The sequence below is a fragment of the Lissotriton vulgaris genome, chromosome 1_1, assembly GCF_964263255.1.
Source record: "Lissotriton vulgaris chromosome 1_1, aLisVul1.2, whole genome shotgun sequence".
Taxonomy (NCBI): Eukaryota; Metazoa; Chordata; class Amphibia; order Caudata; family Salamandridae; genus Lissotriton; species Lissotriton vulgaris.
This window is the reverse complement of record NC_141685.1, coordinates 1,740,868,224-1,740,890,787: the sequence shown is the minus strand read 5'-3', so window position 1 is coordinate 1,740,890,787 and position 22,564 is coordinate 1,740,868,224.

The following is a 22,564-nucleotide window of genomic DNA, read 5'->3' as shown; positions in this document are numbered from 1 at the left end:
CTAAGTCACGAAATTACAACACATATTGCATTACAAATGCTATAGGTGTCATATTTGCGAAAGTTAAAACTATTGGAATTGTAAATGACAAAGCTATTAATTTAGCTATTTTTAAAACCAACACATAAATACAAAATTTGTCATTAACAATACCAATAACTCAAACTTTCGTAATGCGAGACCTATTGCATTGCAAATGCTTGTTTTTCGGGGTCATGTCCAGTACATTTTCTTACTTGAGAGAGATGAGCTATTTTCTAAAAGCGTCTGTTACCTTAACAAAGATGTCCTGGCACTATAAATCTGCTAAAAAGGACTCTCCTTCAAATTGCCATGTTTTCAAACCTGTGCATAAATTTAAGTGGCTATTCTCCCCTCTTAAATAAGAGGGAAGTATGATGTTCTTCTTCACAACGCAGTCACTTGCTTGATATAAAATTGTTCATGCTTCTTGTATACTAAGCAACAGTGTAATAAAAACTTCTTTTTTTTTTTTTTAACGATGGAGGGAAAAGCATTCCTCAAGCTAGGGCCCAAAGAAGAGCAGGCTTTTACCTCCTTTTCAAATTCGGTTTATTCAGGACACTAAACAAAAAAAGTATTTGCAGACCGTAATGTTCAGCAAAAAATATTTCAGTTTCAGTTGTGATTTGCAGACCCAGCTTGTGATAGGTTTTATGAGCGATACAAGCAGTTTTATTCTTTATTATTTTGTCATCTGGCAACCAACGTAACATTTTCAGTATAGGAGAGACAGGCTCGTTGTGTTTTAAATCTGTGAGCAGTCTTGCAGCCCAATTTTAAATTCTCTGCAAGCAAGTTAACGCCTTAGCCAATTGTCCCAGCTATAGTGCATTGCAGAAGTCAAGTCTTGATATAGTAGTCTACTGGGCTACCTTCTTATGACTCTATTTGGATGCTTGTTTAGATGCCAGGATGCTTGTTTCTGGTTGAGGGAAGACCTGGATTAGCAGTTTGGGCTGGACTGTTCCCATGAGGCACAGGGTCAAGACTGATTTGCATATAGCTGGGACTGAACTGAGGTGGCGAACTGAGCTAAAGAACGATGATGGATTCAACCCAGATCTGTGACTGGGGGTGAGTGTCTGAAAAGTTTCAGCGCTCCGTCCATCTCCTTGTGTTTGCTTTGTTCCCACTAAGTTGGCAGGGTATGCCCAGACGTGAGTCCCTTGCTCATTTTGCATCTGGATTCAAGCTAGCCTGACTGATGAAGGGTGTTACCCAGAAACCGGTCCCAGGATGCTTGTTTCTGGTTCAGGGAAGACCTGGCTTGGCAGTTCGGGCTGGACTGTTCCCATGAGGCACAGGGTCAAGACTGATTTGCATATAGCTAGGTTTGAACTTAGGTGGTGAAGTGAGCTAAAGAATGGTGATGGATTCAACTAAGATCAGTGGCTGGGCATGAGTGTCTGAAAAGTTTCATCGCTCCGTCCATCGTCTCTTTGTGTTTGCTCTATTTGGTCAACTTTAGCATCTTTAGGTATTAAAAACAGGATGCGAAACTCTTATTTATCTGTGTGTCTAAATGCAGATTATCAATCTTTACTCCCAGATTCTTTTAACTTCTACTGGTGTAGTGGGATTAACCAAAACAGTAGGCTGCCATTTTAAAGTACTGGTGATTAATTAATAGCCAAAGCACAGTTTTATGTTTTTATCATTCGATTTTAATGCATTGGAACTCGTCCATTTGATCAGAGGACAAGCAGTCGTGCAAGTTTGAGACAATTTTTACTTCATTAATGGCAGAGACAACAATTTGATCATCGCCTGCATATGACATGAGAGATGACCAAAACATTTTAGGAAGTGATCCGGGGGGCGGGGTCGTTGAAGTGGTATAAGTATATGTATGTGTATGTATGTTTATATATATATATGTTCGAGGCATATGCGCTGCAGATCTCACACTGTGCATTAGATCGCCACCTGGTGTTGCGCTCGGATGATTGCATGTTGTTGTCGTCTTGGAAGAAGTATTTGTAGTCACGAGATAGGCAACTCCTCCCTTGGACGATAGTGCGCATGGGCATCGACTCCATCCTTAGATTGGTTTTTTTTGCCACTGGGTTCGGATGAAACTTTTCCGCTCTGGTTCGAAATCTACTTTTCAAGTACTTCGGCGCGTAAAAATGTTCTTCAAACTTCACCAAACAACTTTCAATACCGATAAACATCTACTCGACTTCCATCAGCTCGATTCCAGTCATCGAAGCGGGCTGTTGGGCCTACCCACGCCGTGAGGCCTACACCTCATGGAAAGGACGCCATTCAAAAGATGCCCGAGTGTGGAGCAAAATTTCCACACAGTGACCATCACGAGGTCTGTAACCTGTGCTTATCGCCAGAACACGACAAATCCAGCTGCACAGCCTGTGCATCCTTTCGATCGAAAAAGACCATTCGAGATCGGAGGGCCTGTCGACGCGATATGCAGAGATCAGCTCCGGAACCGGTGGATATCTTCAACGAAGGTCCATGCGTCCCAGAAGATTCCGATGATCTCCAGATCGTATCCGAGGCAGATGACTCCAATGACTCCATACCTTCGGGTCAACGTGTGAGTACCTCTGCCCCTATCACAGCCCAAACACCAAAATCGAAGGCAAAGGTCAACACTCCGCCTGCGGGGCCCAGTCGAAACCGAAAAAATACTTTGAAAGCCCCGCCATTTAGCCCGGCTCTGAAGAAAATAATGAAGCCTTCCAGTAGCTCCATGCTGAGCAAACCGCATGTACTGATACCACCTGCTCCCTCGGTACTGAAATAAAAAGAAGTCCCGGTTCCCAAAGACACTCCGAAACAGTCGACTCAGAGACAAAGCGGCTCCGAAAACAACGAAGCCTGTTTCCGATGCCCCGAAAACACCTTCCACTCTGAAGCAGATACCCTCGATGCTGAAACAGACAAATCCTGCTTCGGATGCTTCCAAGTTCACGAAACCGGCTTCGGCTCCAAAGACAATATCTTCAGTGACGAAATCTACGCCAAAGACTCAACATCAGCTCCTAAGGATAAAGACCAGCAACAAACGCGTTCGGCACCGAAGGCTGTGCCTCAAGAAGAGGAGCTTTTCCAACCAGATCCTTAACAAAAAAGATCTACATTGATTCAGAAACAGAACATGTTTCCACTACACCACACAGGAAGAAGTCGTCAGATACAGCACCTACACCTCCAGTGCCTCTCTAGAAGAAGTACTCTGCCACATCTCCTATGCACCCTTCTTCTCCTGTATCTCCTTCACCTCCTCTTCCTTTAAACATTTCACCTCAAAATTCTCCTCCTCATTCTCCACCACATACACCTCCTCAGGATGTTGATGATGATGAATATAGCATGGGGGGAGGGAGAGACCCAGATTACACTTTTCCCTACCCAACAGGTTCACCAGACTGGGAGTATCCAAACCCACAGGATGTACCAGATATTCCTGACCGACATACATATCCATTTAAACCTTCTCCTCCTGAAGACAATTTTGGGTTTGAACACTTAATAGGGCTGCCATCTATCACAATGTCACCATGCATTCAGATAAGGCAGAGGAAGATTTGTTTTATTAGACACTTTTGAACACACCCAAAAATCTGTACAAATACTGCCAATGATTAAAGGAGTTATTAAGCATGCACCAGAAGTGTTTAAAGATCCTGTACGAGCTAGAATTATAAACCCAAGGATGGAGAAAAAGTACAGAGCGGCTCTTGGGGACCCTGCCTACATTAAAGGACAGCTACCCTTAGACTCCCTAGTAGTTTCAAACGCTAGGAAAAGAGCAAATTCCCAAACATCAGGTGAAGCACCTCCTCCTGATAAAGAATCAAAGATCATAGGGAAAAGAATAGTTGCCCAAGCTAGCAATACATGGCGCATCGCTAACACACAGGCCCTCTTCCCAAGATAAGACAGGGCTCACTATGATCAGTTAGAGAAGCTCTTACAACATCTAACTGACCAATATAAGGCACAAGCAAATGACCTTATACAAGAGGGTAAGCTTATATCAAATGCCTCCATTAAATGTGCCCTTGATGTAGCAGACACTGCATCCAGAGCAATAAACACCACTGTCCACCTTAGACGTCATGCGTGGCTATGCATTTCAGAATTTAAGCAAGAAGTGCAAACTACTATCTTAAATCAACCATTCAACCAACAACAATTGTTTGGTCCAGAGGTAGACACAGCACTTGAAAAAATGAAGAAAGACACTGACACAGCGAAGTCTATGGGAGCTCTGCAGTCCACCCAAGCACAAGGCTCCTTTTGTTGATCCTTCCACAGAGGAGGCTCCAAACAAGCTGGAGCAGACAATTCAGCTTCCTTTAAAACAATACACAAACATCCTCCAATAGAGGATACTTTAGAGGAGGCTACAGAGGCAAAAACAACAACAACGGAAGAGGTTGAGGAAATAACAATAATCAAACCTCTCCCAACACAAAACAGTGACTTCATTCTGCTTCCCCAACAGTATTCCACTCCTGTAGGGGGCAGACTAACACAGTTCCTACCTGTCTCGAATTCCATCACAACAGACAAGTGGGTCAGACAAATTATCCAGTATGGTTCCTGCCTAGAGCTTACGGCTCCCCCTCCACATATACCCCCAGACAGCTTCCAATGTCCACAGAACATCTAACGCTGTTCCAACAAGAAGTTCTCTCATTCCTGCAAAAAGAAGCAATAGAGCTAGTTCCGTTGCAACATCAAGGAACAGGGGTTTACTCACTCTATTTCCTAATACCCAAAAAGGACGGAACACTAAGGCCAATTCTAGACCTAAGGCATCTCAATCTGTATATACACTCAGATCATTTTCACATGTTTACTTTACAACAAGTGCTCCCATTGTTGCAACAAGGCGATTTCCTAACCACACTAGACCTCAAGGACGCCTACTTCCACATTCCCATACATCCTTCTCAGAGGAAGTATCTCAGATTTGTACTAGATCTATCAGTTCAAAGTCCTTCCATTCGGGGTCACAACTGCACCACGAGTGTTTACAAAGTGCCTAGCAGTAGTAGCAGCACATCTCAGAAGACAACATATCCACGTCTTCCCATACTCAGATTGGCTCATAAAAGTCAAGTCATTCAATCAGTGTGTCCAACACGCATCTCAAACAATTCAAACACTGCACAACTTGGGGTTTACAATCAACTACACCAAGTCACTTCTCCAGCCCTCTCATATACATCAATACCTAGGGGCTACCATAAACACAGATACAGCTCTAGCTTATCCCAGTCCAGCCAGGATACAGAGCATTCAAGCCTTAGTCACAAAGTTTCAAAACCAAAACTCTCTCCCAACCAGAGTGTTCATGCAACTAATAGGCATGATGGCATCTTGCATTTTTATTGTACCATATGCAAGACTGCAAATGTGCCCATTGCAGGAATGTCTAGCACATCAGTGGTATCAGGCTCAAAGACAACTTACAGACCTGGTGTTGGTGAACAGCGGCACACATCGCTCTCTGCAGTGGTGGAACACCAAAAACTTGTACATAAGGCGGCCGTTCCTCTAACCTGTGCCACAGATAGTACTGACAACAGACACATCCCTCACAGGATGGGGAGCCCATCTGCTCCACCATACAACTCAGGGAAAATGGACCGCTCAACAAAAGGTGCTTCACATCAATCACCTAGAGCTGCTAGCAATATTCCTTGCACTAAAATCCTTCCAAGTACATGTACAGAACAAAACTGTCTTGATCCGGACGGACAACATGACAGCCATGTACTATATTCAAAAACAAGGAGGCACACATTCCCTGCAACTGTCCCAGCTCGCACAGAACATTTGGATATGGGCCATTCGACAAAAGATATATCTGCTTGCAGAACACCTTCCAGGAGTTCACAATCTGATAGCAAATCTGTTAAGTCCCAGATTCACGAATGGGAACTACATCTGCAAGTTCTTCTACCATTTTTTCGCAAGTGGGGTCATCCAGACATAGATCTGTTTGCCACACACGAAAACGCAAAATGCCCAACCTTCGCCGCCAGGTTTCCACTCCCGCTGTCCAAGGGCAATGCAATATGTATGAACTGGTCAGGCAAATTTGCCTACGCTTTTCCGCCAATCCCACTAATACCGCTAGTAGTACGCAAGCTGAGACAACAATCTCTCAAATTGATCCTGGTAGCTTCCACATGGGCACGCCAACCATGGTTCACCACACTGCTAGAACTCTCTCTAGTTTCACACCAAAGACTGTGTCTGACACCATCCATGCTAACGCAGAACCATGGAGACATCAGACATCCAGATCCAAGTCAACTGAATCTGGTGATTTGGCTCCTGAAGTCTTAGAGTTTGGTTACCTTAACCTGCCACCAGACTGTTTGAATATCATTAAAGAAGCAAGAAGACCTACTACTAGAGCTTGCTATGCTGCAAAATGGAAGAGATTTGCCATTTACTGCACTAATAATCAAATTGATCCTCTAGATGCTTCCATCGAGAATATCATCTGTTACCTTCTCCATTTACAAAGATGTAATCTGTCATATTCATCTATCCTTTTAAATCTTGCAGCAATTGCAGCATATTTACAAAATAGACAACATATGTCGTTATTTGGAGTACCTTGAAGTACCGAAAATTATTTACCATATCCCAAATAGTCATACTTACAACTAATCCCATACCCATTACCAATAATCAGTCAGTCGGCAGTGTAGAAGGTCCAATCGTTTATTGTAACAAACAAAACTCTGCCAGAGGCGCTCCTTGCGACCTAACCCCACGAGGTCCGCCAAGAAGACTGCTGGCACATTGTCAGAACATCACATATATACTGTTACATTTCGAGAGAAATGCAAGGATAGGGCTTGGTAATGCAGAGATCGAGCGAGGCCACAAAATGGCGTTGGTCGTGTCAAGCAAGTGTATAACGTGGTGTATGTTAATTCCTAAATTACTGCTTTTCGTGTGAATATTAGTGCTTGCGTGCTTTGAATAATTATTCTAGATGCATCACGCTAATAAACAAACAATAGTTATATGGTTCAGGACACCGAAAGTCAATTCCGGTTCCTCAAACCACCCTTTTAGCGTGATGTAGCTAATAAAGAGGAAATCCTAGTCCTGGAAAACCTCCTCATCAATGGCCATTAGTTCATGAATCTCTTGCTGGAGCATCTGAGTTTTGCTGGGGACCGGAGCAGGGACGCACATGGCCGTCACCCTGGTAGCACAATAGGAGCAACAAGCCGGGCCACACTGTACGAGGATGCAACAGGTGAAAATGACACCGGCTGCCCCAGCCAGTATCATCAACAATTTCCAATCCCAGGTTGTCAGAAGCCCCCCAGAACCACCCAGACAATGACCAGGACCCTTTTTCGGTATGCATCTCAGCTGCTATGCGATGTAGCTTTTGGATAGCCAAATGGACAGTGGGGGCGGAGTCTGGAATATAAACGCAACAGGAGCTGCTCCTCCTCGATCAGCCAAGATAACCTCGAAAACCATCCGGGTTTTGAGCGAAACGAGCCTTGTCGTCTGAAGCTCTACGGTGATATTAGTCATGATATCAGTAGTGATATTAATGATATTCTCTACTATTCTGGACAACCGTCTTATTTCCCTGCTATTGAATATATGTCCCCAGAATGGTACCAATCCCTTGCTAAAGTCAGTGAACTGCTGTAAGGAGGTATCAGTTTGATCTATTTCCATTGCTATGAGCTGTCTACGTTGCCTATTGGATATCGCTCTTGCTGAGAGGAGCTGGTGTGTTCTATGATAGTCTGATAGTGCTATGTATACAGGCGGGTACAAGAAGGACAGATAGCACTGCCCAGCCCAACCTCGGGGTAACCAGGTGTAAGCATTTTCCCCGCATACGAAATACACATTGGGTGGTGTTAATAATGGCGGGCTACTAAATATCTTCATGCGATAAGTATAGTTGCAGACACTGTCACCAACCTGTACATGCCCCATCCCCTGTACACAGAAATCAGAAGTTATTCAGAATGGGAATGGGTATGGTGCGTTCACTGGTAACATTTCTGACCACAAAATGCTGGAAATACTGCGAATCATTAAAATTAGCAAAATCATAGAGTTAATCTTTTAGCCAAGTACTATTTGCGATCTCCATATACATTTTCATACAGGCTTCTGGATCCAACGATCCTTGTCCCCCATTCCCTTCTGGGTCGAATCCCTGATGTTTTTCAATGTATGCTGGAATCATGTTATAGTCGTTCTCAGTGTATTGTTTGGTATTTTCTACATAATTATTATACATAGCGGAGAACAGTTTGAACCATGCATCACAACTTCCTAAATAGGACAACAGTAAAGAGAGGAACAGATCATGTTTATGCATAACAGATGGCAGGAGCCCACAAACCCAGCAGTCAGTGATGTTGGTGGCACTGTGTGACTGATGGAGCATTTCTCCAAATAAATTTTTCGCATAAGTCTGGCGATGTCGTTCTTTGTGGGGTGCTAAGGTAAACATAAAGGGGCAGATTTATGAGGCCCTTGCGCCACGTTTACGCCGCTGTTGCGTCACGCAAGGCGGCGTAAACGTGGCGCATCCCTACGAACGATTTACAACGTGACGCATCTAGGCAGATGCGTCACGTTGTAAAGCCCTGCGCCGCTTGTGGGCGTTCCGGCGCAGGGTGGGCGTTCCGGGGCAGGTGCGCCTCGCAAAAGTGGCTGAGTGAAATCTATGAGATTTCACTCAGTCACTTTTAAGCCAATGCTGCGTCAAAAGCCTGCGCCTGCTTGAAGCAGGCGTAGGTCTTGACGCAGCATTGTTAAAATGGGGCACCCCCGAGCCTTGCTGGAGCTGCTTCGCGCTTGCGACGCAACTCCAGCAATGCGCCACATTTCCGGCACAGATGCGTCACGCATCTGTGCCGTTTTTGCGCCATGGTGCGCCGCATTATAAATGCGGCGCACCATGGCTGGCGGAGCTGTGGCGCACTGTGGCGCATGTTAACTGGCGCATTCCTGGGGATGCGCCAGTTAACATAAATCTGCCCCTTAGTGTTCAGGTGGGGGTACAGTAGAAGGTAAGAAGGTTTGCAAGGGGTATTCGTGTTCTTGATATATGAATAAGCCCATGAAAATAGCTAATATGACAGTTATAACCAACACAAAGGCTACCTTGACCCTCGTGGTCCAAGTGGAAAACATTGGTTCATAGAATGGCAAGTATCGGGGTGCAATCGGAAGAAGTTCTTCCAGTACAATACGGCCAAAAGGGTACATTCCTAGCTAAAAGTCCAAAACTAAACTCGGGCCTAGCAGTCCGTCCTGCCAGAGGGTTCTTCTCCCTGTGTCCGTCAGAGTCTCACAGGCAGACTCCTATCGTTCATCTCAAGAAAAACAAAGCCTTGTGGTCAAAGTGATCCTAGTGTACAACCTTGCCGTTCACAGAAGGTTTAGTCTTTCTTTCTGAACAGAGCACAGTAATCAAAGTTCCAGCTCTCAACGTGTTCAGTCCAGTGTCTCGCTCAGTATCTTAGACCCGTAATCTAGCAAACCCTGTATATTCAATCGAGTCTTTCCTTATCTCCTGACAGTGGGTTCTGAGGCACCGTGAGGCTTTCTTGGCCGCAGGTTGTATCGCACATGACCCGGAGCTTCCTGATCAGAAAACAGCACCGTAGGTATTTCTCTTTCATTAGAGCTGTCGCTTGCCGGAGTATTCAAAATGGGATTCAGAGCAACTGCAGATTCAGCAGAGACCGGTTCACCCGATCTCGTCACTCCCTCCTCTTGCCGTTGTTCTGTCTCACAGGCGTCGGAAAAGGGTACAAATGTAGTTGCTCTCTCGGTTTCCTGAGCCAGAATTCCCCCTGAGCGTCGCTGATCATATGGAAGCGGAAGCGGCAGCCTTTTCAGATGAGAGACTTGAATCCAATGCTTTCTCCCATCCACTTTGACGGCCGTCCGGGTGGCGAGCAAGATATGGCGGGGCTTTGGACCACCTTGGAGCCAGGCTGGAGTCTCGTTCAAACTTCTTGACCAGCACCCACTGGCCAGGTTGTAGTCGATGTCCGGGGCCCTCTGGCAGCGGCTGCAGCACAGATGCTACCTGCTGATGAAAAGAATGGAGATCTTTAGTCAGGGCATACAGATAATCGATCAACATAGGATATTCTATATCAGAAAAGGATCGTGGTCTGGGTACCCCCATATATTAGCGGGCCGCCCGAATGTTATCTCATAAGGAGAAAGGCCAGAGCGAGAATGAGGGGTAACTCGCAATGACATGAGGGCCAAGGGCAAGGTGTCGGGCCATTTCAACCCCGTTCTTTCCTGAATCTTATCCATTTTAAGTTTCAAAATCCCATTGTATTTTTCTACAAGCCCTGCCGACTGGGAGTGTCTGGCTGCGTGGAATTTTTGTTTTATCTGTAATCCATCACAAATATGCTTAACAAGGGCCCCATGGAAATGTCCCCCATTGTCCGACCAGATCAAATGGGGCAAACCATAGCGTGGTATAAATTCCTTGAGAAGAGCCTTTGCTGTGGCCAGGGCAGTGTTTTTTTTGTGGGGTAGGCCTTGACCCATTTGCTAAAAGCACAGACCACCACTAACACATATTTCAAATTGTTGACGCGTTCCATGTGGATATAATCCATCTGGAGCACTTCAAAGGGTAACGTTGGAGGTGCAAAGTTCCCACTCAGAACATTTTCTGCCTTCCCCGGATTGTGTTGTAAACAGACCATGCAGTAATGTACCAAACGGACAGCTGTCCTTTGTATGTTAGGGTTATTCCATACTGGGTCTAGCAGGCCACAAATACCTTTAGCTCCTACATGGGCAGGACCGTGAGCCATAGTTACAACAGCCTGCACCAATGCATTAGGCAGCAACCATCTCTGTTTTTCAGTCAGATCGACCCAACAATTATTCTCGTCCAATCTTCCCACTTCCTTTCCCCATCTCTCTAATTCAGCAGGGGTGGCCTCCTTCTGTAATTCTCTCACACTTTCCATAGTATTATCAAACATTTCAGATTCCTCCACCCATCTTGGACATTACAAACAGCCGACATCGGGGCTTGGGCTGTCTGTTTGGCCACCTGATCTGCGAAAGCATTCCCTTCACCTACGTCATCCACCACTGCCTTGTGTGCACTGCATTTTATTATGGCTAATTTCTTGGGCAGCGTTAGGGCATCCAACAATCGTAATACCAGGGGACCATTCTGTATTTTCTGACCATGAGAAGTAAGGAAGCCCCGTTCCCTCCACAGCCGCCGAAAACTATGGGCCACGCCGAAGGCGAATTAGCTGTCTGTGTAGATATTAACTTTGAGTCCTTCACTTAATTCACAGGCTCGTAATAATGCCACTAGTTCAGCAGCTTGGGCTGACCGGTGTGGTACTCGAGATGTTTCAACTACTACTAACACATATTTCAAATTGTTGACGCGTTCCATGTGGATATAATCCATCTGGAGCACTTCAAAGGGTAACGTTGGAGGTGCAAAGTTCCCACTCAGAACATTTTCTGCCTTCCCCGGATTGTGTTGTAAACAGACCATGCAGTAATGTACCAAACGGACAGCTGTCCTTTGTATGTTAGGGTTATTCCATACTGGGTCTAGCAGGCCACAAATACCTTTAGCTCCTACATGGGCAGGACCGTGAGCCATAGTTACAACAGCCTGCACCAATGCATTAGGCAGCAACCATCTCTGTTTTTCAGTCAGATCGACCCAACAATTATTCTCGTCCAATCTTCCCACTTCCTTTCCCCATCTCTCTAATTCAGCAGGGGTGGCCTCCTTCTGTAATTCTCTCACACTTTCCATAGTATTATCAAACATTTCAGATTCCTTCACCCATCTTGGACATTACAAACAGCAGACATCGGGGCTTGGGCTGTCTGTTTGGCCACCTGATCTGCGAAAGCATTCCCTTCACCTACTTCATCCACCACTGCCTTGTGTGCACTGCATTTTATTATGGCTAATTTCTTGGGCAGCGTTAGGGCATCCAACAATCGTAATACCAGGGGACCATTCTGTATTTTCTGACCATGAGAAGTAAGGAAGCCCCGTTCCCTCCACAGCCGCCGAAAACTATGGGCCACGCCGAAGGCGTATTAGCTGTCTGTGTAGATATTAACTTCGAGTCCTTCACTTAATTCACAGGCTCGTAATAATGCCACTAGTTCAGCAGCTTGGGCTGACCGGTGTGGTACTCGAGATGTTTCAACTACTGTCTTCAAAGTCGTAATTGCATACGCAGCTGTTGTTGTTCCATCTGTTAATTTAAAGCAGGACCCATCCACATATAACTCCCCCTGAGGGTCAGATAGAGGAATATCGGTAAGGTCAACCCTTCCCTTCGTCTCTTCTTCAGTTTGAAATATGCAATCATGTATATCATTGGTAGTCTCACTCGAAGGGAGTGGTAACAGTGTGGCTGGATTTAGCGTAGCGCATCATGTAATCGTTATATGCGGAGCAAATAGTGTTCAAGTTCAAGTTCAGGAATTTATATAGCGCCCTACTCACCCAGAGGGTCTCAAGGCGCTTGGGGAGGGGGTTCATTGTTTATCGAATAGCCAGGTTTTAAGTTCTTTTCTGAAGGAGATGTGGTTCTGTGTAAGGCGGAGGTGAGTGGGAAGTGAGTTCCAGGTCTTGGCTGCCAAGTAGGAGAAGGATCTACCTCCCATGGTGGATCTTTGGATACGCAGAACTGTGGCAAGGCCTTGATTGGAGGATCTTAGTTGGTGGATGGGTGTGTAGAAGGATAGTCGAGTGTTGAGGCATTCGGGTCCTAGTTTGTAGAGGGCCTTGTGTGCGTGGGTGAGGAGACGGAATGTTATTCTCTTGTTGACGGGAAGCCAGTGGAGGTCTTTCAGGTGGCTGGTAATGTGATCTTGGCGAGGGATGTCCAGAATGAGTCTCGCTGATGCGTTTTGGATGCGTTGGAGTTTTTTCTGTAATTTGGCTTTAATTCCGGCGTATAGGGTGTTTCCGTAGTCTATTCATATCCAGTGAGGCGTGCGCTCGTAAGGTGCTGTGTCTTGGTTTTGTTTAATAATGTGTCCACAGCATGCGGTACCATCACTGTTAGGTTGGATTTTAGAACGAGTCCTTCCGATTGCCGGATGGCCACTGCGACAGCTGCAGTGGCCCTCAGGCAGCTAGGAAGTTCCCTTGCGACATTTTCCAGTGTGGCTGACAAATAAGCGCAAGGTCTTTGCTTGCCACCAAAGTCCAGCATTAACACTGAAAGCGAGCAACTGTCAACCTCATGCACATATAGTACAAAGGGTTTACGGTAGTCGGGAGTGCCCAAGACAGGAGCAGAACAGAGAGCAGTTTTTAAAGAGTCAAAGGAATGCTGAAATTCATCCGTCCAGGGGAGGGGTTCATGCACGTCTTTAGTGGTTAAATGTAACAAAGGTTTAGCAAGAAGAGAAAAATTAGGTATCCATTGGCGACAGTAAGAGGTGATGCCAAGAAAGGCACGAACTTCGCGCTGCGTGCAAGGGACAGACATGTCAGAGATGGTAGTAATGCGCTCAGGAGTCAATCGCCTACCCTCCTAAGACCGTAGATGACCTAGCTAGGTTACCTCCTGTCGACAGTATTGGAACTTAGACAAGGATACCTTATTCCCCTTTGCTGCCAAATGGTGCAATAATTTAACAGTGGCGGCCTTGCATCCTTCCTCTGTATCAGATGCGATGAACAGGTCGTCCACATATTGCAAAAGCACATTGCCCTCTGGTAAGACTAGATCGTCCAACAGAGCCTTAAGGGCCTGACTATAGATGCTCGGACTCTCAGCATAGCCTTGAGGTGCACGACAGAATCTGAAGCTTCAGCCAGATAACGAGAATCCGAAGATCTGTCTGCTGTCGGGATGGATAGGAATACTGAAGAAAGCATTCTTCAGATCGATGACCGAAAAATACTGTGCAGTGGGCGGGATCATGGTAAGGATAGTGGTGATGTCCGTTACCACAGGATACTGTGGTACAATAATCTTATTAACCGCTCTCAGGTCGATCACAAAACGATAGGCATCACTGTGTCCCTGTGCGGTAGGATCAGAACTTTTCTTTAAAATCGGGAGAATCGGGCTATTACAAATATTGGCAGCTGTTTCTTCCACCACTCCTTTGTCAATTAAATGAAATGAAATGAAAAATTATATTTATATAGTGCGTACATACCCAAAGGCCTCGCAGCGCTTGAACTGAATAATGTGGTAAGCAATAGCAGAATTAGCACACTTTAGCAAACAGGTGGGTTTTTAATGTTTTCCTGAAGACCATCCGGTCGCTAATCTCCCGCATATTCGGCGGGATCGAGTTCCACATCTTTGCCGCCATGTGCGAGAAAGACCCGGCCTCCCCAGCGAGCCTTATTGACTTTAGTTGTGGTGGCGAGATGTAGGACGCTGGAGCGAAGGGTTCTCGATGGAGTGTAGGGTACAACCAAAGAGCGCAGGATAGCTGGGCCTGTTTGGTGAAATGCTTTGTGCACAATGCACATAGCTTTGAAGTGCGTTCTGGCAGCTATTGGGAGCCAATGGAGTTCTTTTAGGGCCTTCCTTGCTGATTGCCAGCGGGGGATGTTAAACAAAAGTCGGGCTGCACAATTTTGTATGACTTGGAGTCTGTTGATCACCTACCGGGGCTCCTAGGTATAACGCATTACCGTAATCCAGGCGGGAGAGTATCAAGGCCTGAACCATGATTCTCCTCGCCTGGAAAGGAAGCAATGGGAGGATCTTCCGGAGCATTCTCAGCAGTCCAATGCAAGTGGAGGCAGTTTTGGTGGCCTGCACAGAAAAATCTAATGCTTTATCAAGCCAGACTCCAAGGCTCTTGATGTGGGGTTTCGGAGAGGGAGGAGAGCCAAGACAGGCGGGCCAGATGGAAACCAGAGTGGTCGGTGCGAGATTGCCCAGTAGCATGATCTCTGTCTTCTCCCCATTGAGTCTGAGACATGAAGAATGCATCCACTTGGCTACTGCCTCTAGACAGGGCCCCAGGGTGTTGGATGAACCCTCTGTGTGATCCAATGAGACCACCAGTTTGGTATCATCCGCGTAGGTGACAATGCGCACCCCGAAGGGATGGACTATCCCTGCTAGAGGACTCATGTAGACATTAAAGAGCGTGGGGCTCAGGGCTGAGCCCTGAGGAACCCCACAGCTCAGTGGATGTTTCGAGGATACTGCCTCGCCCTCAAACACCTGGAAGAAGCGCTCATCCAGGAAGGAGGTCAGCCATTCCAGGGCCGCGCCCGACACGCCCATGCCACTCAAACGATGTAATAGTGTGGCATGGTTAACCGTGTCGAACGCGGCACTGAGGTCTAATAATATAATGGCCGCCTTCCCTCCCTGGTCCAGCACAGATCTTGTTTATTCCGTTACCGCTAATAAAGCGGTTTCGGTACCATGTTGAGGGCGGAATGCCGTCTGGGAGGCACATAGCAGACCATTGGATTCCAAATAATCTACCAAGATGTTATTGATGTGTCTCTCCAGCAACTTACTCATCCAAGGGAGAAGGGAGATAGGGCGGAAATTGGCCAAGTTGTTCTGGTCTAAGGTAGGCTTTTTGAGAAGGGCCCTAACCATCGCACATTTCCACTGGGCAGGCACCAAGCTGGAGATAATGGACGAATTTAGGACGTCTAGAAGGACAGGACATATGGCCTCGCTGACTTTAAGGAGGGTCTGAGGGGGTGCGGGTCATTGGGAGATCCTGAGGTAACTTTAGAAAAGAATTTCTTCAATGAAATGGAGTCTAGAAGAGGGAATTCATCGAGCGAACAGTGAACAGGAGCGTTCGATTTAGAGCCAACAGTGGTGTCCCGCTCCTCTGCATCAGTGGGGAAAGAGGAGTAAATGGTCTGAATTTTCTGAGAGAAAAAGGTTGCTAAATTGTTGCATCGAGCGAGCGCACCGACGGAGGATAGGCACTCGGGGGGGGGGGGGGGGGGGGGGTCGATTAATGAGTTTGCTATTTTGAATATTTCTTTAGGCGAGTTTGCAGCTGTGTTAATTTTGGAGCCATAAAATTGGATTTGTGCAGTTTTCAGTTCACTCTTATATGATTTAATAGCAGCTCTGTACTCCGTTTTCTTAGATTGCGAATGTTCTCGCCTCCAAGCTCTCTCCAATTTACGACAAGACTGTTTCATGGTTCTGAGGGCGGGGGAATACCATGGGGCTACTTTAGATCGTTTTATAGAATGTAGAGATTCTTTCGGAAGAACCTGGTCCAAGGTATTAGTAATCCAACTATCATAATTGGAAGTGGCTATGCTGGGGTTCATTGATTTGGGAGGTAGATGGTCGTCAAGGGCCAGTTTCCATTCAGAAAGAGGCAATGAAGCCCATTTCCTACCCCAGTGCTTGTTCTTATTTTGTGACATAAGGGGGGTGTTAGTAGACCACGTAAAGGGTACTAGATAGTGGTCAGTCCATTGCAGAGGTATAGGAATTTCCACTGTTAGACTGTCAAGATTATTAAAAATATGGTCCAGGAGGTGGCCCTTGATGTGCGTCGGGTGAAAACCTTTTTGAAACAGATTAATGGCTTGAAGATTGAGTCGAAGACCAGTAACTGCTGTATCATGGGAGTCATCCAGATGCAGATTCAGGTCGCCCAGCAGCGTGAAGTTTGCTGCCGAGAGCACCTGATTAGCGGCCACATCCGTCAGCTCTGTGATAAAGTTATTAAGAGGACCCGGTGGTCGGTAAACTAAAATACCAGAAAAAGTGGATGTTGGGGAGAACTCCAGAGAGAAGTACAGACTTTCGCATGCTCGCGTAGCCGGGATGGAAATGCGGCACCGGAAGATGTCTCTGTGTATAATGGCCAACCCTCCACCTCTACGTAGCTTCCGATCTAGTGGTTTTAGGGTGTAGCCATGGGGAATAGCCCATACTACAGTGGGATCCATTTCCAACTGAAGCCACATCTCGGTTAAAAAGAGGGCATCAGGATTAAGCTCCTCTATTAACATGGCTAATTCGGTACAGTGTTTTGGTAGTGACCTGCAATTAAGAAGGAACATCTTCCGATCATGTCTAGGAGGATGTTTTAGTGTACTCGAGATGGACAAAACTCAGTTGCAGATTTTACAGTGGGCCATCGGGTTGGTCGGAAGGACCGAGTGTAGGCATGAAGGGTTAGTGATAGATCTTAACGCCAGCAGAGAGGAAGCGCTATATGTAATACAAGATCCTACCATGATACTCGGTAGAGGCAAAGCGCCGGGCGCGTCTGGACGCGGACTGGCTTCTCTTTGGCGCCTCTTCGGTGCTACTAAGGCGCTCCCGCTGCGCGTCACCGCTGCGCGACAAGACCAAATAATTAATAGATTGAGGGACGGTGGAAACTAGAGCGTCACCCTCCAAAAGATGGCCGCCCTGCGTGGAGTGACCAGGAAGTGAGGACGCTTTTCCTCCCTCCACAGCAAACAGCATGAATTGCTGCGGTGGACCGGGGAGTCAGCGTGTAGGTAAGGCAGAAGAGCAACAGTATTAAAATACAGTCAACAGAACAATTTAAAAATAACTGCTTGCAGCAATGCGAGTTTCCTGCCAAGCGCTAGCACAACGGTGTTATCAATTCAACTAATCGTGCGCGAGTGCGCTGAGCCCTTTAGTAGTCAGAGGGACGGTGGAAACTAGAGCGTCTCCCTCCAAAAGATGGCCACCCTGCGTGGAGTGACCAGGAAGTGAGGACGCTTTTCCTCCCTTCACAGCAAACAGCATGAATTGCTGCGGTGGACCGGGGAGTCAGCGTGTAGGTAAAGCAGAAGAGCAACAGTATTAAAATACTGTGGTCTTGAATTATGGAAAGCAGAGCCCGTTCACCAGCTGGTGAGACTTTATACTGCGGAATGCGTGGCAACTTTGCACCAGTTTTTAAAGTAATATGGACGGGGGGACTTACCCACGTCTGCATCTCATGTTGCCCACAGGGCAGCGGGAATGCCGTTAAACTCGGGTGGGAGAGGTTCATTTTTAGCTAAACATTGTTTCATGCAATCAGGGTGGGGTTGTATCGTCAAATAAACCCCATCAGGGGAGCAGTATATTTTCGCATTCAGCTTTTTCAGCATATCTAAGCCCAACAAATTCTCACCACAATTCGAAGTTAGCAGGAAAGGTGATTCAATAGTAGCAGGACCTATCGTGAAGGGGAGTGGTTTAGAGATGGGACTGACTACTGGGACTCCTGAAAATCCCACAGATACATTATTTTGCCCTGACAGTCGCCCCTGGAACCAATGATCGAGCAACTGAACTATTCATTGCCCCTGTGCCAATTAGGAAATTCTCAAGTCCCCATCAATTCCCCCTTCACATAGGGTCCTTTTTGATTGACCGGGATCGACACTTGGCCCCTACTCTGTCCCTGGCTGTCCTATGGGTGGACATACCCATCCTGGTCCTCGAATGCGTAATCTTCATGATAATACTGTCTACCTTGGTGACCATCGAAATGATTCTGTTCAGACTTGCCTGATGCTTCCTCTCTGTGCATATCACTCCAATCTGGGCCACCTCGTCCCCGCCCTCGGACTGCGCCGTTCTGAGCAAGTAATAACGGACATTGCGCTTTCCAATGTCCCTCCTGTTTACAATATGAGCATTGGTTTATCCCTACAGTAGGGGCCCGCCTGCACCTCTGCCTGTTCCTGCCCCCTGGACACAGGCCCTCTGGCTCCCCTCCCTCCTCCTTGTCCTCGGACAACTTGCTGAAGCAGCACCTGTGTTTTAAGATCCTTGGCCTTTTTCTTTACTTTATCCTTACTTTCGTTTTCCCTATGCTCGTAGTATTGGGCCATGCTCAGAATCACGGAGGGAGTGGAGGTAGTCCAGGTGCTTTCTGCGGCCTGCAACCGTGCAGAAATTTCCAGTGCCAAGTTGGTAACAAATCTATTCACAAACAACCTAATTCCACCTTCCGTGGCCAAATCCTGTCCGCTGATGTCAATAAAGACCCCTTCAAATCTAGAAAATAAGTCAGATACGCTTTCATCCTTTTTCTGTCTACAGGATGTCAGTTTATCCCAGTCAACCTTTCGCGGAGGAATCGGGGTATGCATAAATGCTATTATTTTTGCTGGCAAGAAGGTAATTTCATTTCTGGGCTTATCCCCTGGTTTACGATCTCGATCCCAACCTCTCAATTCGTCCCAAGTTCCCCATAGTTCGACATCTGCCAGAGTCATCACGGCCGAGGCCGCAGCCTTGGTCAGTTCTTTGTAATGGGCGGTAGGGTTCTTGCGGGGATCGGGAAGTTGCGATTTTAATGCAAGAACCTCACTTCGTTTCCATGGAGTGTACACCCATTGTTCCTGGAACCGGGCATCCACACGAGCCCGTATCACCTGGTCAGCATTATCACGTGCTTCGGGAATTTCGGGATGAAAAATGGGGTGCACTTCTCGCATAGGATGCTGGGAAGTCCAATTGGGGCTTTTTATAAACATTCTGCCTCGGTATTTTACTACGGTGTCGACATTCTTGAATACCTCCCGGGGGTCCATATTAAACTTATGAGTCCAGTCTCGGATGGTATACAGTATTTGAGGGGCCCTCCCATCCCGGAAACATAGTTCCCAAGCCTCGATGAGGTAGCAAGACATTTGATATAGGGCATGTTGCTGCATCACCTGCTCTAAATCTTTAATAGTGCTCCTTATATCAGCTACTGTATATATATCATTCCGCATTCATCAGGCGGCCTGATCTGCAACTGCTTCTTTTTCGCCGTACCCTACAGAGGCTCTGGTGAATAGTCTCTTACCATCCAGGCCCCCCGCTTCTCCTTTCGGTGTTTGACCCGGATCTCCGGGCGTTGTACTGGCGGACTGGGAGGTCCATATGAGGCTTGGATTTGCTAATGTCACATGGGGAGATCTCGGGGGTTGTCTGGGATCAGGAATAAGGGTAGCTAAGTCTCTCACTGAGGTAGGTGGGGCACGGGTAGTCCCCGGAGAGGTGAGAGGCACTCGTTCCTCTGGTGCGGAGGCTTGCGGCGCAGCCACCATCTGAAGAGGCATCGGGGGTATATGCGTTGCGGTGCGTACGGTGGGGGAGGTCTTTTATCTAACAAATCTTCTATTTCATCTTCTCCATCGTTCCGTGTCACATAACTCTTATCTACTTGCAACCTGAACTGTCTATCTGCATACTCAATATTCTTCTCGGTCTTATTCTTATCATGAGCAATGGCTTTCTGAGTTAGTCTGCCCTTGCTGTATTTTCAGGAGTTTTTCAGGCCGGATGCTTCTTCGCTTTGCCTCTTTCTGCCATTTATTAAGGGTATCCAACATAGCCTGCCTACTACGTTTAGCAAATAGGCGTTCTTGCAGGTACTGGATCTTTTTCTCATCGAAAGATCCTGTTTTTGGCCATTGCAGCTCCACATTGTCCTTAGTATACTTGTGCCATAAGGTGTTAAAGAGGAGGGGTCCTATCCCGTGCTTACAATACATATCATGGCTGGGAGTCCCATCTGGAGGGGCCGGCTGGCTTTCATCCAACCTCGTGCTCCCTCTGTGAACGCAGCCAAAGCATAGTTTACTAAAGCACGGCATTGCCCCTGTCTACTTAAATTAAGCTGAAAGGGAATCAAGAATCGTTAAGCATTACACTCTCATACACATGGCCATGTCTTCATTCGACTTCACTCTTACACAAATCAAATAACCGCAGCGCGAAAACAAACCTTCAATTCACATTGACATAAAAGACAAAAATGAAAACACAGATATTTGCCAACAGAAGGTGGAGCCCGTCGACTCCCACCTATGGAGAACCTTTTCCAAACCTTCAAAACTCAAAATGCCTCCGCACAACAGTCTTGTCCTTAGACTGCCTAGAGATAGCCACACAGGTTTCTAAACCACAGACCGATCTACGGGCTATCCGACAGCATTCATGGTTCACCTCCCGAACTATTCTGGTTAAGCCCACTTTTTCAAGCGCCGCTCCAGATCTGTCCGAGTGCTACCCAATCTCAACTGCCGGCGTTCCCGAGAGCAGTCCGGCCTGGTAGAAAACCGCGCTTCACACCAAGGCGTTTGGTCTCTATCTCTAGTTACTTTCATCAACCAAAACAGGGGCGTCCGCACGTGCAGGTTCAATACTGCCCCGTCAGACCCCCTTTTACAAAGTTCACCGTGACCGAGGGTCACCAAATGCAAAATCTCAGATCCAGAATTCTGAACACTAGCCAACACAAGACAAAACAATACACTCACCTGGTGCACGCAGGTCTGATTGTACGTTCTTCACTGCCAACTCCCGTTAATGCCAACGTGGCTGGTTCTCGGGTTTCACCCGAAGGACTCCGGCGTGGGGTCACTAGCAGCTGGGGTTTTCGCGATCGGGAGTGCGGAGCAGACCCCACATTCTTTGGTCTATTTTTCAATCCCCCGATCAAAATTTGTACCTTTCAATGTCCCGTCTCTTCTCTGATTACAGAGGGACGACCCCAATGCGGAGTCCCTGCGGAGTCGCCAACTGAAGTACCGAAAATTATTTACCATTTCCCAAATAGTCATACTTACAACTAATCCCATACCCATTACCAATAATCAGTCAGTCGGCAGTGAAGAAGGTCCAATCGTTTATTATGACAAACAAAACTCTGCCAGAGGAGCTACTTGCGACCATAACCCCACGAGGTCTGCCAAGAAGACTGCTGGCACATTGTCAGAACATCACATATATACTGTTACATTTCGAAACCGTTAGCCAAGATGGAAAATTACAAGTTGGTACAGGTTGGTGCAGAGGGAAAGACAATATATGGGAGACAAAGCGCTCTTGGTATTTAGCAAGGTCGCGCGGGTGACTCCCTTCTGCTAACTCCCAGAGAGCCTGTACCGCACCCCCAGGAATGTGCTTATCCGACCTCCTCCTACCTATAACCTTGACAGGCCTAACAAGCAGAGACAGCAGTTTGCAACAGTTGGTCTATATCTCAAGGGAACGGCTTCAGTGAAATGCAAGGATAGGGCTTGGTAATGCAGAGATCGAGCAAGGCCACAAAATGGCGTCGGTCGTGTCAAGCAAGAGTATAACGTGGTGTATGTTAATTCCTAAATTACTGCTTTTCGTGTGTATATTAGTGCTTGCGTGCTTTGAATAATTATTCTACATGCATCACGCTAATAAACAAACAATAGTTATATGGTTCAGTACACCGAAAGTCAATTCCGGTTCCTCAACTTGCAATTGAAGTTTTTATGGAAGGATTAAAACGAATCATTCCTCCTAGGTTACCGCCCTCTCCATAGTGGAACCTAAACATTGTTCTTACCAGGTTCATGGGGCCCACCTTTAAACGTTTACAGAAGTGTGAACTGCAATTCCTTACATGGAAAACAGCTTTCCTTATTGCTATTACCGCTCTTAGGAGAGTTAGTGAGATTCAAGCTTTCACTATACAAGAACCATTTTTACAATTACACCATAACAAGGTGGTTCTACGGACTAATCCCAAATTCCTTACTAAAGTAATTTCTCCT